Source organism: Chrysochloris asiatica, unplaced genomic scaffold (genome assembly GCF_000296735.1).
Source record: "Chrysochloris asiatica unplaced genomic scaffold, ChrAsi1.0 scaffold00112, whole genome shotgun sequence".
NCBI classification, from domain to species: Eukaryota; Metazoa; Chordata; class Mammalia; order Afrosoricida; family Chrysochloridae; genus Chrysochloris; species Chrysochloris asiatica.
Genome location: NW_006408630.1, coordinates 10,927,422 through 10,940,257, shown reverse-complemented (window position 1 = coordinate 10,940,257; position 12,836 = coordinate 10,927,422). Strand labels below are relative to the sequence as shown.

At 37.0% G+C, this 12,836-nt stretch overlaps 1 pseudogene; it reads right to left on the bottom strand.

Annotated features, from left to right (window-relative positions):
• Positions 1 to 4,525: 4,525 nt before the first annotated feature.
• LOC102830492 lies at positions 4,526 to 6,201 on the bottom strand (annotated as a pseudogene).
• Between the last annotated feature and the right edge of the window lie 6,635 nt (positions 6,202 to 12,836).

Genomic DNA, 12,836 nt, shown 5'->3' with positions numbered 1-12,836 from the left:
AGGAAGACCTCCAACGAGATGGATCGGCCAGGTGGCATCATTGATGGACTCGGGGGTGGCAGCGGTGGTGAGGTTGGCCCAGGATCAAGCATTGTTTCGTTCTGCTGTGCATGGGGTCGCTATGAGTCGGTTCCGACTCGATGGCACCTGACAACAACAACAACCAAGGCCTCTTAATTAATATCTTAGAAGAGAGGATTTACAACACATAGGGCAATTATATCAAATCAAATCTGATCAGATCAGATCACATCATGGAGGTGTTACATCATTTTAGGTCTCATCATGGAGGTGAAAACTACATCTTAATTGTTAAACCACTAAGAATCCTGATCAAGCCAAGTTGAATGAAAACCTTAACTGTTATATGGGGCTTAATAGAGAAGTTAACAGGTTACAGTGCAGGGTCAAAAGTGTTCAGATTACAGCTCTTTCAGTCAGAACCATCTCTCCTGTCTGCACACAAGCAGTTGTTTCTTTGGCCCTCAGTCTCTTAGCCTTACCATGGCCTTTCTCAGCAATGTTACAAAGTTCTTTTAGTGCTAGTAAATTTTCACAAGACATACCACTTCACTTAAGCCTGAGCCCAAAGGTGCTCAACTCTAGTTCTGTGGGTCAGCAAACCTAACTCTCCCAATTAAGTACATGGAGGCAGTGCACTCAGCAAGCAAGCCTCCTGCCCAGTCTTTACTTGCTCTGTGGGCTGGAAGCCAAATGCTTTGTTTCATGCTCTTTGTTCTTGGATGTTCTGCTGCTGCTCCTCTGTCACTCCTCTGGTACCACAACTTTCTGCACGTGGGTTGATGAGATTCTGTGCACAGGGGTCTCAGGGTCCAAAGAACATACTCCACTCCTGTCTTTTCTTCTTTGATGGTAGTGAGTATCCAAATTCTATTTCTGAGATGGCTCATTTTATACCCACAGTAGAATTCCAAGGTTAACAGTCAAATTAGCCCTGTTAACAATCATTCACAACTGAATCACATTATCCCAAGAGTATCTCCTTCCACCTTCTCTTACCCATATCCATCAGGAAAAAATTTGTTTGCTGGGAGTTTATAGAGACTATGAATAGGAGCGATATCAAATAATTCAATTCACCACACTAGCCAGTTGATTCACCATAACAAATGCCTTACTATGTTTTATATTTCCAAACCACACACACACACACACACACACACACACACACACAAACATACTAAGGTCCATTGATAATTTTACTTAATTAGTCTCATTTATAAACAATGTACCAACTTCCATCATTTTTCTTCCAAACATTTCTATTGCTATTTTAGTTCATTGAAATATTTTGCCATCTAAACAGTATTATTATCTAACACCTGTTTTTTCTATATAAGAAAAATTGTTATGGTAATAATTATAAAATAAAAAAATAACAATATCAATACAATAAACACATGCAGCAAAAGTTGATTTAATTAGAAACCCTGGTCTACATATAGGATCCTCATGAGCACAATTAAATGTTCTGTAAAACTCATTCTCTGCAATGTTGTCCATAGGTTGTCAAGATCCACACAAATAAAAGTCTCTGCATAGTAAATAAATCACAAGTGAATATCTTTTTGTATTCTCTGATTTCAGCTATGAAATAATATTCCTCATTTCCCCATCCTCATCTAAATCTGGCTTCAATCTCTAGCAGTTCTCTTTCAATATACTATTTCAGCCATTTTGAATTATCTGTAGCAAAATTTTAATGTCATGGATATTAATAATATTGTCTGATGATTTCCTCATTCCGTTGGGTCACCTCTCTTTTACAATGAGCATAAATATGGAACTGTTTCAGTCAGTTGGGCAGGTAGCTAGCTTCCAAATTTGGGGCTTAAATGAATATCTTCAGAGTTGCATCAGTTTATTGAAATATTTCAATTTGTATTCCATCACTTCTTGGAGCCTTGTTCTTTTCCAATACCTTCAATGCACCTTGGACTTCTTACTTGAATATCATTGACTTTTGAAATATGTTTCTTCTTGACATGCTTGAACAATGACCATTTCTTTTTGGTACAGTAACTCTGTGTATTCTCTCCATTTTCTTTCTATGCTTTCTGCATCAGTCAATGTTTTCCCATAAAATCCTTCAATATTGTATTTCAATGCTTTTATTTTTTCTTCAGTTCCTTCAGCTTGAGAAATGCTGAGTCTGTTCTTTTTGGGTTTCTAACTATAAGTCTTTGCACATTTCATTATAATATTTGACTTTGTCTTCTTGAGCTGTCCTTTAAAATTTTCTATTCAGCAATTTTACCTTTTCATTTCTTCCAGTTGCTTTATCATCTATACACTGAAGAACAAGTTTCAGAGGTTTTTTTTTTTTTTCTTTTCCTTTTAAACATCTTGACTTTAATAGTGTGTACATTGGCCACTCTGGCACAATAAGTGCATCAAAATATTCCCATTTCAATGCACAAGTTTTCAGCGATTACACAGTTTACTTATTATTATAGACAAGATAACCCTTTGCAAAAATTTATATTAATTTGGACAGCCACAATTAAATGATCATTGAATTAAGCAAGAAATTCTCTATGTTCAATGTCTCAAATAGGTGGTGGTGGTTATGTGCCTTGGAGTCGGTTCTGACTCATAACAACCATGTACAGGGTTACCGAGGCTGAAAATCTTTACAGGAGCAGAAAGCCTCATCTTTCTCCCACGGAACAGCTGATTATGTATAATGTTATTTAAAAGTTAACTTTCTTATTTTCTTTAAAGGGGCATCTTTTGTGTATGTAGGTGCTCAGCTGAAAGTTGAGGAATGCATTCTTTGACCATAACACAAAATTCACACACATGAGGGCATTTGCCTCTCTCTTCTAAGAGAAACAAACCATTTGTACATCATCTTTCCAGGCATCACTTCTTTTATCATTAATGGAAATGCTTACAGGCAACCACCCCCAAAATTCTGTCTTCAAGTTGCTTCAAAGTTGCTGTTGTTAGGTGCCATCGAGTCTGTACTAACTCATAGCAACCTTATGCTCAGCAGAAGAAAACACTGCCCAATCCTAGGCCAACCTCAGTATTGTTGTCCCGATTGAGTCCTTCGATGCTGCCACTTGGCAAATCCATCTCGTTGGGGGTCTTGCTCTGTTTCTCTGACCCTCCTCCTTACCAAACATGATATCCTTCTCCAGTGACTGGTCCCTCCTGACAATATGTCCGAAGTATGAGAGACGAAGTTTGACCATCCTGGCCTCCAAGGCGCACTCTGGCTGCAATTCTTTCCACATGGATCTGTTGGTTCTTTTGGAAGCCCATGGCTCTTTCAATATTCTCCTTCAACACCATAACTCAAATGTATCAATTCTTCTATGGTCTTCCTTATTCACTGTCCAGCTTTCACATGCATATGAGGTTATTGAAAATACCATGGCTTGGGTCAGGCACACCTTAGTCTTCAAGCTAACATCTTTGCTCTTCAACACTTTAAAAAGATCATGTGCAGATTTGCCTACTGCAATACGTCATTTGATTTCTTGACTATTGCTTCCATGAGTGTTGATAGTTGAGCCAAGAAGAATGAAGTCCTTGACAACTTCAATCTTTTCTCCATTGATAAGAAATGTTTACTGGTCTAGTGGTGAGGATTTTTGTTGTCTTTACATTGAGATGTAATCCATACCGAAGGTTGTACTCTTTGATCATCATCAGTAAATGTTTTAAGTCCTCTTCACTTTCAGCAAGCAAGGTGGTATCATCTGCATATTGTAAGTTGTTAATAAGTCTTCCTCCAATCCTGCTGCCATGTTTTTCTTCATAAAACTCAGCTTCTCAGATGATTTGCTCAGCATACAGGTTGAATAAGTATGGTGAAATAATATAACCCTGTCGCACACCTTTCTTAATTTTAAACCATTCAGTGTTCCCATGTTCTTTTCAAACAACTGCCTGTTGGTCCAGGTACAGATTCCTCATAAACACAATTAAGTGTTCCGAATATTCATATTTTGCAATGTTGTCCATTGCTTGTCTTGATCCACACAATTGAAAGCCTTTGAGTAGTCAATAAAGCACAAAAAGTTACAAAGCAAGGTAAATTTACAAAGTTTTTAAAAAGAGCAGATATATATATAGATATAGATCTATCTATCTATATATCTCTATATATGGAGCTCTGGTAGCGTATTGGTTACAACTGTTCCCTGGGAGAAAGATGAGGCTTTCTGCTCCTGTAAAGATTTACAGCCTGGGAATCCTTGTACAGGGTCACTATGAGTTGGAACCAATTCCACAGCACATAACAACAACAACACACTATATATGTCTGTGTGTAGTTGTTGTTATTGTTAAGTGCCATCGAGTCGATTCTGACCCATAGTGACCCTGTACAGGGTTTCTAAGGAGCAGCTGGTGAGCTTGAATCACTGACCTTGCAGTTCAAATGACTTTGTAGTCTGACGCATTAGCGCCACACCACGAAGCTAAAAAGTGACAATTTTTTTTTAGCATCCACAAGCTATAGTATTTCCATGCGTTTACAAGTTTATTTTACTTAAGAAGTAAAATGAAATTTGAATATCACAGTCTATTGTGGTGTGTTATCAGCAACTGCCAGTTCTTGTCCATCAATGAGTCCCAACTCTTTCAATGTCTTGGACAGATTTGGCCATGTTCATTCTTCAATAGAAGTTACTGACTGTAAGTAAAGTGTTCTATTTTTTCCCTTCTAATGTGGCTGTGATGGCTGGAGATTTCGTTTGCAAATAAGTACTATTAGATAATCCAAAACCTCCTGCAGTTTAGCTGATGGCAAAAACTGAATATTTTGAGGAAGCTGGCTACAAGCTGGGCAGTTTTCCTTTCTCTCAGCTTCAAATGTGTATGTATATAGCCTATTTACCTCAATGAATACCAAGTAATTATTAAGGGGAATGTATGCACTTGTTGCTATTTTAAAACCTCAGTGGCACATACAGCTGCAATAACTGCATTTGTGGAAGCTACTTGAATGAGTCTATATGTAACGCCCCTAATATCATATTGCTATGTTCTCTCCAGAGATTCCTGGAAAATCCACTGAATATTATCAGGATCATCTCCATTTAATGGAATTTCTTCTCCAAAAGGCTGCTTTGGGCCACTGCCAAACTCTTACATATTCAATACAATGTTCTGGTAGCCTGGGTATAGACACGTTGATACACATGGGAAAATTAAGCTGAGGACGATAAAGCTCCAGTGTGCACTCAATACAAACAGTCATCAAAGGCAGAATTACTCTGGCATTCCCTTTAAAACCTTGGATTCCTCCATCTACAAGAGGGACAACGGAGTTTGGATCCACCACACCATCTTCATAATTTAGAAGAGATATCAGCATTCCATTTATCCATCTTTGGCAACGATAGAGTCCAGTCCACATACAACAATATGGAATTGTCGATAGAAAGTGTCCTTAAAACCCTGAATTTTGTTGAAATGTGGAACTACATTGCAATTAAGAATTCTGTCATTTAGAAATTCTGTAGCAACTTCAAACTTAGATCTTCCAACATCTTTGTTGTTGTAAGTGCTGTCGAGTCGGTTCCAACCCATAGCGATATCCTGGATAGGGTTTCGGAGGCTGTAAATCTTTTTACCGGAGCAGAAAGCCTCATCATTATCCCTCTGAACCGCTGGTAGTTTCGATCCGCTGACCTTGAGGTTCGAAACCCGACTAGTAACCACTACGCTACCAGAGCTCCAACATCTTTAGGCCTAAACAAAAACTGCCTGTTTAGATTGCAAATATCTTAATGTCCACGTCTATGACATGCATCTGCCTGAAACCAAACAATGCCAGATTCTTCAGGCGCTCACATCCTAAGCCACCAGCTCCAATGACTAGAACTTCACATGTATCTAACAAAAGCTACCAGCTGCTCCTCGGGAGAAAGATGAGGCATTCTGCTCCCGTAAAGATTTACAGCCTCAAAAGCCCTGTACAGGGTCGCTATGAGTCGGAACCGACTCCATGGCACAAAACAACAACAAAAACTGAAGAGACTTCAGTACTCAGTTCGAAATCAGGGTGTGCGAAGGGTCCAGATCACTAGAGGAACTTCTTTACATGGTTCCAGCGACCTTCCCAGTCTCCAGTGCCCCACACCCACCATCAACAACCATTTTCTTAGCCAGCAGCTTCTCTATTCTCATTCTTTTCTTCTCCAGCTCCTCGCCATCTGCCATATTGTTCTCCATCTCTTCCGATGAGCCTTCGCGGCAGGCAGAGCCACCATTGGAGGAGGCTTGGCCTATGGGGCGGGGCGGGGCTGGAGGGGCTCTCAGAGTTTCTTGTGACCTTCATTTGTTCTTTACTTTCTTGTCTTCTTAATGACCTTTTGCTTTCTTCCTGTATAATGTCCTTGTTGTTATCCCATAACTTTTCTGGTCTTTGGTATTTAGTGTCAAATTCATCAAATTTGTTCTTCGGATGATCCCTAAATGCAGGTGAGTTATTTTCAAGATAATATTTTGGCTCTAGAGGACTTATTTCAATTTTCTTCAGTTTCAGCCTGAACTTGCATATGAGAAACTAATGGTCTGTTCTGCAGTCAGTCTGCGGCATTGTTTTGGCTAATGATATGGAGCTTTTCCATCATCTTTCCATAAATGTAATCAATTTGACTCCTCTGTATTCCAACTGGGGAAGTCCATGTGTATAGTCCTCTTTTATGTTGTTTCAAAAAAGTATTTGAGGTGAAGAAATCATTGGTTTATAAAATTCTGTCATACGATCTTCAGCATCATTTCTATCACCTATAGTTGGCCACATTTTCCAACTATTGATCCTTCCTATTTGTTCCCAATGTTTACATTCAAATAGCCAGTAATTATTAACATATCTTGATTGCATGTTTGGTCAATTTCAGGCTGAAGAAGTCAGTAGGATTCTTTGATTTCATTTTCACTGGCTTTATTGATTGGTGCGTAATTTGAATAATAGTTAAATATACTGGTTTTCCTTATAGACACATGGATAGTATCCTATCAAACTCAGCTTTATACTTAAAGATGGATCTCGAAATGTTCTTTTTGATGATGAATACAGTGTCATTTCTCTTCAATTTGTCAATCTTGGAATGTGATTGTCAGATTCAAATGGACAATGCTAGTCCATTTCAGCTCAGTATATTGAAGCCTAGTATATTGATATTTATGTGTTCCATATCATTTTAAACAATTTCCAATTTTCTTAGATTCATATTTCGTACATACCATGTTCTGATTATTAATGGATGTTTACAGCTGATTCTCCTCATTTTGAGTTGTGCTCCATCAACAAATGTAGGTCCATTTGCTTCATCACAGTCAATGCTACTTTGAGGATACAACACTTTCCCAGACAAATTTTGAGTGCCTTCCAACCTGATGGGTTCATATTATGGCACTATATCTGACAAAATTAGGGTGCTCTTCATCATGTTTCAATATTCAATATTCTAGTGCTGACAGTGTTCCACTACTATTTATAATGTTTTTTAGGACTAGCTATTTTGATATAGGCTGTCTCTCCTTCTTGCTATTCCATCTTCTTGTGGAAGTTCATGTGAAACCTGTCTGCCTTGGGTCACCCTGCTGGTATTTAAAATGCCAGTGGCGTAGCTTTCAGAGTCACAGCTACATGTAAATCACCATTGTACTACAAACTGACAGAGGAGTGGTGGAGTTTTTATATATAAAACCTTGTATTGTTCACTCTAATTTCTCATTGTTCCTATTAGTATCACTTCCATCTAAACACATATCCTGTTTATAATTTTTAGAATGTAGTGGCTACAGTTGATAATTTCCTTTCTTTTAAAGTAAATTTAACTATTTTCTCCATTCAATTATATCTCACTAAACTGTCTATGAAGTCCTGAAGTGGTGATGTGTTATTAGAATTTGACTCCTAACCATGAGGTCAAAGGTTCAATCAAACCAGTTGCTTCTAAAAAACCCTATATGGGGATAGTATGAATCTGAAACAACTCAACAGCAGACAACAATAATAACAACATCAACCCATAATAATTATAATTCTATCTTGACTGACTAGAGTGATTTTAAATGTTATATCTAACTTACTGAACAAGTGTATATAACATTAGCACAGAAGGAAACATGAAGTTTATAATAAAATTCCTGGAAATCTAACCATTTTGAAGCATATATCAAATAAAGTTAAAAACTGAAAACAAACAAACCAGTGTGATCAAGTCAATTATAATTCCTGGCAACCCCATGCCCAACAGGATTGGACCATTTTAATCTGTAGCATAACCAAATAGAGTTGTAATTGCTGTTGTTGTATAGGATTTCCAAGGAGGTGGGTTTGAACTGTCAACCTTGTGATTAACAGTCTAGTGCTTATCCTATAGCACCACACCTGAAAAAAACAAAATTTGTTTAATATTCAAGGAAATGGCACTTACAGAATATTTTATGCAGGATTTGAAGTACAACTGAAATAAATATTGTTTTTGAGAGATTTTACCCAGTATTTTAATAAAATAAAAGTTAAAGGTATCTATGTTGTTGTTGTTAAGTGCCATCGAGTCAGATCCAACCCATAATGACCCTGTATAGGGTTTCCAAGGAGCAAATGGTGAGCTTAAACCACTGACCTTGCAGTTCAGATGGCTTTGCAGTCTGGCACATTAACCCACAGTGCCACACCAGGACTCCTAAAGGTATCTATAGCTACTATAAAGGTATCTACAGTAGATACTATTAGTATAGATATAGCTTTAGTTTCTGAATAATATTGGTGACAACTTACTATAAATTCAGTATTTATAATGCTACTTTTATATGAATATCTTCATTATGAATAAAAATAGTCCGTTTTTAAGCAATTATGTCTCACACCAACTGTAGCAACCGTTGTGAGGTTGGCCCAGGACCAGGCAGTGTTTCCATCTGTTGCACATAGGGTCGCTATGAGTCGGTATTGACTTTATGGCCCCTAACAACAACAATAGCATATCTCAAACTTTCCTAGGCATCCTACAATCATGGAATAAACAATTTGACAGAAATAATTATTTTTTTAAAAAAACAAAAACAAATCCACTGCCATTGAGTTGATTTCAACTCACAGCATTCCTGTTTGAGACAGTAGAACTACTCCATTTGGTTTCGAAGAATGTTTATGTTTATGGAAGCAAACAGCCTCATCTTTTTCTCTTGGAACAGTTGGTGCATTTGAAATGCAGACCTTGCAATTAGTTACCCCATATAACCCACTATACTACTAGGGCTTCTTGTACTAGATATGTTAATATTTATAATACGTAAGTTAAAGAAAAAAGTTAAGACCTGTTTTTAGCTCTGTAGTTATCTTTTATGTCATATCTTCATGCTTACAACATTATTATTATGGAGCTGCAGGATAAGGACTGGATTGCTAACCTCAAGGTAGCAGTTCAAACCCAACAGAAACTCATTGGAAACCATATAAAGGATAACTAAGTCATAACTGACTCAATAACACACAAAACAACATCTAAAATACACTTTAAAATTCCATCTATGAATTTCACAGCTATTGTTTTAATGTTGTCATGCAACACCATACTTATAACTTCTTGCTAGAGTTCAGATGATTCTTCTTCATCGTAATTTCTTTATGTTTTCAACTTGTGTTCCAACTCTTATTGCTGCAATTAAGTGTGAGATTTAGTGGCACCAGATTGTAATGTTATACTACCTACTACTAGCTACCCAAGGAGTCCTGGTGTGGCACTGAGGGTTATTGCACTAGACTGCAAGTTCTGTTTGAACTGCATGGTTGGTGGTCAGGGTTAACTTAGAAACTCTATACGGGGTTGCTATGAATTGGAACCACGAAAAACAACAACAACTAGTTATCCAAAGGTAATTATTACCCATTAATGTCTGAGTCTAAAGCAAGCTGCAATTTTATCCAAATAAATAAAACAAAATGTTATCCCATTAAAGCTAGGATTTCTGTGTAAACCTAATAATGGACTTGAGTTTTTATTTTTAAATTAAGTCAAATAAATGTCATTTCTCCTTACTTGAACTCATTTTTGAAATTATGTTATAGTCTCCTAAAGCAAGCAATTTTTCTTCTAATCAATGATACCATATAGGATAAAGTATTTTATAACACACTTCACTCATATAATTCAGCCACAAACCACAAATGTTACTGTTGTTAAGTGCTGTCAAGTTGGTTCTGATTCATAGAGACCCTCTATGGGGTTTCTGAGGAGCAACTAGTAAGTTTGAACTACCAAATTTGCGGTTCAAACCTACCTTGTGGTCTAGTTCATTTTCCTACAGTGCCACACCACTACTAGAGCTCTGTTATTGAAAAGAATGTCATAAGCTCATACCGAAAAGTTTAAAGCTTATGCACACAGAACTAATTTCACCTATGTGGAACAAACTAATTCTCAATAATGCCAGTTAAATGAGGTGTTACTCTATTTTGTAGTTTCCTGGCATAGTACAATGCTACCCAAAGACTTTGAGAGAGATAATGTCTTTAAGAAATGCTCAAGATATTACTTGGAAGGTTGCAGACTCAGGGGTAAAAAACAACAAAAAAAGAATGATTGCTAAAGAATAAATAGAAATTACACTGGATGTTTACTCTCCAAGGATAGCTATTAATCCAGTATTCTTTCCTGTTCAGAAATCAGTGAAGCTACAAAGAAGCATATGCTGCTGATTACAAAGTCTTTGTCATTTTCCTATTTTGAATGAAAATTTTATAATAATAATTGATCATCTTTAAAAAACAAAAATAAAATTTTAAAAAATTCCCAGATGGAAAATTTATTAGGGATCATTTAGTTCAACTTCCTTATGCTGTATCTGAGGAAATTAAGGGTCTGATAGGCTAATAGATTTGTTTAGACAGGGATCTTCTGTTTTCTAAATTCCAATTCAGGACTTAAAAAAAAAATCTTTAGCACTGATGCTAAGTTTTTTTGGAAACTGGGGATCAATTGGGAGAATTTTATGATGATGAATCTGAAGGTCATTCACTGGGAAAATGCACATGATCCTTCCATAATTTCGGAAATCTGAATCTTTTATCTCTATAAGATGATCTCTGGACTATGAGCCACAAGGTAGGTGATTAAACCCACCAGCAACTCTACACAGGAAAAGATGAGACTTCCTCCTCAGATTTAAAAGATTTAAAGCCTCAGACACCCTATACAGGGTTTCTATGAGTTGTAATCAACTGAATGATACTTAACAACACAATTATAATTAAAAGTGGTTATATTTAATTACTGTGGTGCTGTAGGATAAAGCACTGAAGACCAAGGTCAGTTTGAACCACAAGGTCAGCAGTTCAAAGTTTTCAGCTGTTCCTTGGGAACCCTTTGTGGGGTTGCTATGAATCAGGACCAACTCTATGACACTTAACAACAACAAAAACAACAACTTTTTGTTAATATTACTAAAACTATAATTTAGAGTATTCTCATTAATTAGTAGGAGAGAGCCAAATTTGTTTTACTGTTGCCCTGCATGCATGTCTTGAATATATGCCCTTCATTGGTTTTGCTAAAAACCACATACAAGCTTATTTGTGAGTGGTGGTGGTGGTTATGTACCGTGGAGTCAGTTCCAACTCACAGCAACCTATACAGGGTTTCCGAGGCTGTAAGTCTTTACGGGAGCAGAAAGCCTCATCTTTCTCCTGTGGAACAGCTGGCAGTTTCGAACTGCTGACCTTGTGGTTGCAGCCCGATTTGTAACCACCACACTACCAGAGCTCGTTCTTTAAGAGTAGTGGAGTCTTTTGTGGGAACAATAGAATAGGGCATTATCTGCATCATTTCTTTTATTATTTCTTTTATTCTTTCTTCATTACTAAAGAAGTCTGAGAATTTTAAGTTTTCATGTTTGTAATCTATCCAGAATGGCATTTGTTATCACATTACAAATTTGTCACTTTATGCTTTTAATAACCAAACTATTGAGGATTCCAGCTTTGCATGTTTGTGTATAACCACAGGGAGAAAAGCAACTTACAAAGTTGTTATTATTAAGTGCTGTCGAGTCAGTTCTGACCCATAGCAACCCTATATAGGGGTTCTGAGGAGCATGTGGTGAGCTTGAAATGTCAACCTTGCAGTACAAATGACTTTGTAGTCTGGCACATTAACCCACAGTGCCACACCAGGACTCCAAATTCAAAAGTAGTCCTTATAAAAACAATTTTTCAATTATTTCTGAAATTGAAATATTACAACAAACTGATGCAGGACTGAAAGTACTTACTCATCTATGCCAAGAAAAATTTAAGACAGCTACCTGATCAATCTGTTGGAAGAGATCCCAATATTTGTGCCCCATTCCAAAGAGAGGTTACACATGAAATAAAGTAATCAAACAGTATCGTTAATATCATATGTAAGTAAAATTTGATGACAATAATTCAAAAAATGGCTGCAATATTAGTACATTGACATGGAGCTACCAGAAATTTAAGCCAGAATGAGATGAGGACATGGATATAGGGATATCATTGCTGATATCAGATGAATATCAGAAAGGTATGTATTTGTACTTTATTGATTATGCAAAGGATTACATTATAAAATAATTGTGCTCACAAGGAAACTGTAAATAAACCAAGAAACACTCATTTGAAAGGGGATATTGAATACTTTGAAATTAAGAATGGTGTGTGCCTGAGTTGTATCTTTTCAGCTCTGGTAGCGTAGTGGTTATGAATCAGGCTGTGAACTGCAAGGTCAGCAATTTGAAACTACCAGCTGCTCCATGGGAGAAAGATGAGGCTTTCTGCTCCCATAAAGATTTACAGCCTGGGAAACCCTCTTCAGGGT